General features: G+C 40.6%; 1 protein-coding gene across 1 annotated transcript in view; it reads right to left on the reverse strand.

Annotated features, from left to right (window-relative positions):
- Positions 1-5,238, reverse strand: part of gng12a (guanine nucleotide binding protein (G protein), gamma 12a) — a 31,541-nt gene extending 26,303 nt beyond the window's left edge. Inside the window, exon 1 of the mRNA XM_028593140.1 lies at positions 5,074-5,238. The gene's annotated coding sequence lies outside the window, so the exon portion shown is untranslated. The remainder of the gene's footprint in view (positions 1-5,073) is intronic.
- Positions 5,239-6,000: the final 762 nt, after the last annotated feature.

A 6,000-nucleotide genomic window follows, 5' to 3' on the forward strand; every position in this document is an offset into this window, starting at 1 on the left:
ACCGATTTTTTTTTTGTAAATATGCATGCACAATTAAATGTGTTATGTGTTAAATGTAGTTATTTTATGCAGTATTACAAAACAGGTCACAAAATTATGACATATGATTGGTCGATAGCTGTCAGTAGGGCTGGGCAATATATCAATATTTTATCAATATCAATATATGAGGGCTAGATATCGTAATATGACATCAGTGTTGTCTTTTCCTGGTTTTAAAAGGCTGCGTTATAGTAAAGTGATGTCATTTTCTGAACTCCCAGACTTAGCTATTCTATTATTTGCCTTTACCCACTCAGTCTTTATATGTACATTTCGTTACTGATGATTATTTATCTCAAATGTAATTGTGTAAATATTTTGTGAAAGCACCAATAGTCAACCCTACAATATCATCACAATCAATATCGAGGTATTTGGTTAAAAATATCATGATATCTGTTTTATCTTCATATCGCCCAGCCCTCGTTGTGGTATAATAATAAAATGAAAAAAACGCAGCTAAGATGGATCATTAATAATGTATAATGCTCAATATCACTCCACGGCTTAAAAAACAACAACTACTTCATTCGAAAACAATTGAAAAGGAAATTCACGTGCTAAAAAACTACAAATAAAATGCCGTTGTTGCTCAATCAGGTTTCACTCTAGTCTCTAGAAAAAGATTCCTCCAAAAGCGTGTTTTCCTTTAGAGAGGAATTTTGGATTTCTGTGTCAGATCATAACATGCTATCACAGGCCCCCAGCGCTTGGTTGGCGACGGCAAGTCCCAACAGACCCTGGGCTGTCATGAGTTATAGCTTAAAAGGGGCTGTAGTCAAAAAACTGGAGAAAAAAACCTTTCCCCAATTCGTGAAACTAGCCATGTTTTTTTTTCATGGCCGGACCGGCTATCTAAACAAAGAAGAAGGTCAGATTACAACACACACCGAGGGAGTTGGATTCATTCTCTGCTCAGGATGCCATTACTCCACTATATCTTTAGCAAATATATGTTTGTTGCTATATTAACGTTCTAAATGTCGAGTACAGTCCCCTTTAGATATCGTCCCCCCAAAAGGCAGTGAACACGTCACAACAGATATTTAAAAAAAAGTTGTCATTAAGGATAAGAAAAAAATACAGAAATCCTCAATCATAACTGGCATAATTTGAACTGGAAAGCCTCCACTCAGCATGTGAATGATAAAAAGGAGCTGGTGTCAGTCAAAGGGAGTCTGGATGGCACTTACCATCTTCAACAGAAAACACTGTTCACCAACTGCTCCAAACAGCTCTATTGTAGTCCAGCCTTTACTTCAGAGACAAACGCTCGTCACTTTGTAACACACGTTATAATGCTCGCCTAGCTGCTAGCGTGGCACGCCCTCATACTCTGCTTCTGACTGGCTAGTAGTCCTTACCTAGCTACTGCGCATGTGTGACTCCAAACAAAGATGGAACAGAAGTGAGATGCCTCACTCTGTAGCTAAAACAGAGAACTCAACACATAGGGTGGAAAGAGGAGCTGCAGCAATGTGTAGTATGACAAAAATATGGTGTTTATTGAAAATGTAACCATGTAAACCTATTCTGGTACAACCTCTAAATATAATTATGAACCTGAAAATGAGCATAATATGAGCACTTTAAACATTCATTGACTCCAAATTTTGGAGATTTGCTGCTTTTCTGTCCATAATATTGATAGAACATGTTTGGCTTTGGGCTGCTTGTTTTAAACAAAAGAAGCTATTTTAAAGCTATAGTGCGTAGTTTCTGTCTCCCCATGAGGAATTCTTTTTATTCTAAGTAATGACAACAACACTGTCGGAGCAACCAGATGTAGCGAGCCTTCGGTGATCTCGCACCACCCCCACCCCAGGCCCGTCGCCAGGGTAAAATGACTAAGGGTGCAGGTAAACATTACGACGGGGCAATTACTTTTTTTTATATAAAGTAGGCTAAATTTAACCAATTTACCCAGGCTTGTTGTCCATTTTTATCTATTTTTTCAAACAACAACAATTAAAAGTCAGTTTATGGGCATTAGGCTTACATTAACGTAACAGATCGAACACACACACACACACGCACACACACGCACACGCACACACACACACACACACACACACACACACACACACACACACACACACACACACACACACACACACACACACACACACACACGGCTGTGACTGCGCTCTCCCAGTGCGTGCTCCTGGTTGTAGACATTTCTAGTAATGGTTGAGCCCACACTTAAGAATAATATATTTCTAATAAGTCTAGCTAGTGCAGTAAGGTTAAGCTAACGTTAGCCTAATAGCTGGTTTGATTTGCATTGAGAGATGATCTTATGGAAAGTACCGGATGCCAATTTGTAGATATGGTGAAGGGTATGTGATGATGTGGGGCTATTTTAATTCCAAAGGCCAAGGGAACTTTAACAGGATGCATAGTATCCTGGATCCATCAAATAACTGGCCTTTAAAAATAAACATCTTTTTTAAGGACACATTTATTTATTCACGATACATTATTCGTTCACAAAGAAAATTTGTGTCCTTAAAGGTTGGATTTTTCCTAATTGTTTTTAATTAAGGCATTAAGATCAATTTCTAAAATATTTTTTTATTCCTCTTTGTATTCAACTTTAGCATGGGTTCATAAACTTATGAACACCACTGTATATTAACTTTAAAATTTTAAAAGTTATAGGAAATCGCATCAAAACAGATTCAAAGCAAATACAACACAAGGTTAATTTCAACTGACAGTCATATTGGACTGGTCCAACATGAATAAATAAATAAATAAATAAGGACCATGTCTACAGAACAGGACATGTTTTACTGATTGGACAGTATAAAATATATAAATAAAAAAAGAACAGGACACAACTTTTCTTTGCTTCTCTGATTCGTTCCGTTTGGTTGTCTCTATCTAGTTCTTCACTCACACTGTCACTCTCTCGAAATATTCACCCATGTGGTACGCTCCATAGGGTTGGTCACATAGTGGACCCGTGCGCTGACAGCTCTGAGAAGCTATACATACATAAAAATAGAAAGATAAATACGGTTTGTATACAGTGATATACGCAGTGTGAAATAATTATATTACACAGTAATGAAATTGCACAGAATTATCAGTGTTATCAAAACTATTAAATATTAAATATTGCACAGGAGGTGGGTAGAAGAAAGTCCGGGGGTTGGGGGGAAAGACTGTGAAGTGAAGTCGGTGCGTGTGTGTGTCAATCAAAAACACCTGACCTATTTACGGGTATGAGGGGAAATAAGGTCCGTCCTTTCCTAGACCTTTCTTACCTATCTGAGATGGTTGCCGTGACTACACATCCTGCTTGGCTTTGCGTAAGTGTACCTCTGAGTTTGATGTTAACCTGATTAGTACATGAGCACTAACAGCGCATTGTACTTCCTGAAGCAGCCGGCAGCTCAAAATCTACCATCTCTCCTCACCTTCGTGCTTAGAACAGATATTATCATTTGTCTACCGTTGGTTTTTAAGAGAAATTAAATAAAAAGGCTATTTTGAAAACATTTTATTGAGCCATTTTTCTCAAACGAAGTCAGACAAAATCACCTCTTCACTGACACATGAGAGACAGATGTTAAGAGTGAACAATAGCATTGATTTATGGAGTAAAAAATAATAATCAAATGTAAGGTTTTTGCCTGACGAGTGAAGATATGTTGCTGAGTTGGTCTATTGTAAAGCCAATACAAAAGGATTTAGTAAGCAAGCATGAAAGCAAGTCATTCTGCTGCTAAACCAACAGATGGATGGGCGTCACTAGTCCTCTCAGTACATCTGCTCCTGGGTATGGTGGAATTCACTGTGGGCTAGGCTGTGTGACTACCAACGCTCACAATGCAGTGCGTGCACAGACACACACACACACACACACACACACACGCCACAAACACCAACTCCAACGCCTCTCAACTACAGAGCCGTGTAGTTACGTTTATCGATAATAATACAAATAATGTCTGTTTTTGGCTGGTCGGGATCAACAGAAGTACATTTCCAGTTTACTTAGCCTGGATGCCAGTCAAACTCGGCCCCGCCCACAACATTTGAGGTCGGGAAGTTCGGTCTGGACTTGATCCGTTGTGGAGCGGCTATGCTCGAGCCAGAGCTGTTTTGGACCAATCACATTGCCAGGGCGGGCTTTATATATGATGACGGACAGATGATCAACAGCAACGTAATCAACCACGTCACCAAAGAGCGCTCGGGTTGAATTCGTGTACAACAACGATGGCTGCCATCGCGTCTGTTGTAGAAGATATCGACAGCGCATTCATTTGAAAAAAGGAACAGAGAACCGCGATCACGTATAGTATACACATCGCCACACCCGTCCGCACGACACGGAAACTGCCGCCTCTGCCTTTGCTCTGTCGAAGCCATAGACAGTACATAAACTGGACCAACAGATCCCGTTGGTCTGGACGGAGACCAGTGTAGGATATTAGAAGCACTTTTCCGGTGAGCGCTGAGCGTTACTGCGCAACTTCCAACTGAGAGAGACGACGTAGATGTGACGTGAACAACCTGTCTGAAAGTTGGAAGTCTTCTGGTAGCTGTGCCAAGAGAAATCTCAATCATTCCCAATCTTACAGAGATGGAGAGCGTAGGTATATGTAAGGAGATAACATAGGCACAGGCTAATTATTGCTAACTAAAATGCTAGTTAACATTAGTAATTAAACTAAAACAGCTAATGTAAGTCGAGCTTCTCCTGTACTGTACGGTAATTCCTCTACTATGCGACAGTAAGTTGCGTGGTTATGACACAATCGTTAGCCTATTTTTACAAAAACGTCCGCTATGGAGCCATAACGTGAGGTACAAGGTAATGGAGCCTTTTATACATACATCGTGTTTCTTTAGAAATAAAAGATGGACAAATAGTCTTTAAACGCTTCAGATGTGAAGTTATTCGCTGCCAAAGTGACGTCAAAATGAATGGCAGTCAATGGAATGCTAACGGCGTGTGAGCGTTTGGTAGCATCAAAATGGCGCCATAGGAGGTTCGAGTTCTGAAGAGAGGCTTACCCCCTTGGTCGAAGCCTGCCTTTGATTCGCAGCTTCTATGGAGTCTGTCTCCGTTGCTCCGATTGGTTGGAGGTCTATCCAATTGAGTGCAGAGGCATTTTCTTTCCTGGTTCGATTGAAACACGCCCCTATAATCACAGCCCAGTGGAGCAGCGTCAGACTCACATTCTGACTAAAATCAGAGTATGACCACGTCAGCCTACAGTTTATCTATGACCCCCCCCGAAAAAAATGCATCAAGTCATCTCATTTGACAGGCTGGAACCAACAAGTGTTTGGATTTTTTTCCAATATAAATTAATACAGTGACTTAGCTAAATAGTTGTTAAGCAACTTAGCAACGAACCAGGTTCCAGCTTCTTAAATGGGAGGATTGGCTTTACTCCATGGGCCTTTTTCACAGCAGATATTTTGACTTGTCATAGCAGGACAAGCCCAGGCTGTTATTAAAAACATTAACGATGGCTCTTCTATCCAAGTAAAAGGGCCGACTGTGAGACAGTGAGTCAGCATGCACAACACCAGCACCCTGAATCTGAAGCAGCCGAAAAACTTTAACCGTCATAACTTTTATTATTTACGCCTGTGCTTCTCCTACTGTGATTACTCAAAAATGTTTCTATGAAGAAAAAAAAAGGCCCATTTCATAGCCTGGATGGCAGCCAAACTTGGGCCCGCCCACAACATTTGAGGTCGGGAAGTTCGGTCTGGACTTGATCCGTTGTGGAGCGACTATGCTCGAAACTAGAGCTGTTTCGGACCAATCACATTGCCAGGGCGGGCTTTATATATGATGATGGACAGATGATCAACAGCAACGTAATCAACCACGTCACCAAAGAGCGCTCGGGTTGAATTTGTTTACAACAAAGATGGCTGCCATCGCGTCTGTTGTAGAAGATATCGACAGCGCATTCATTTTAAAAG

The sequence above is a fragment of the Perca flavescens genome, chromosome 12 (assembly GCF_004354835.1).
Source record: "Perca flavescens isolate YP-PL-M2 chromosome 12, PFLA_1.0, whole genome shotgun sequence".
Taxonomy (NCBI): domain Eukaryota; kingdom Metazoa; phylum Chordata; class Actinopteri; order Perciformes; family Percidae; genus Perca; species Perca flavescens.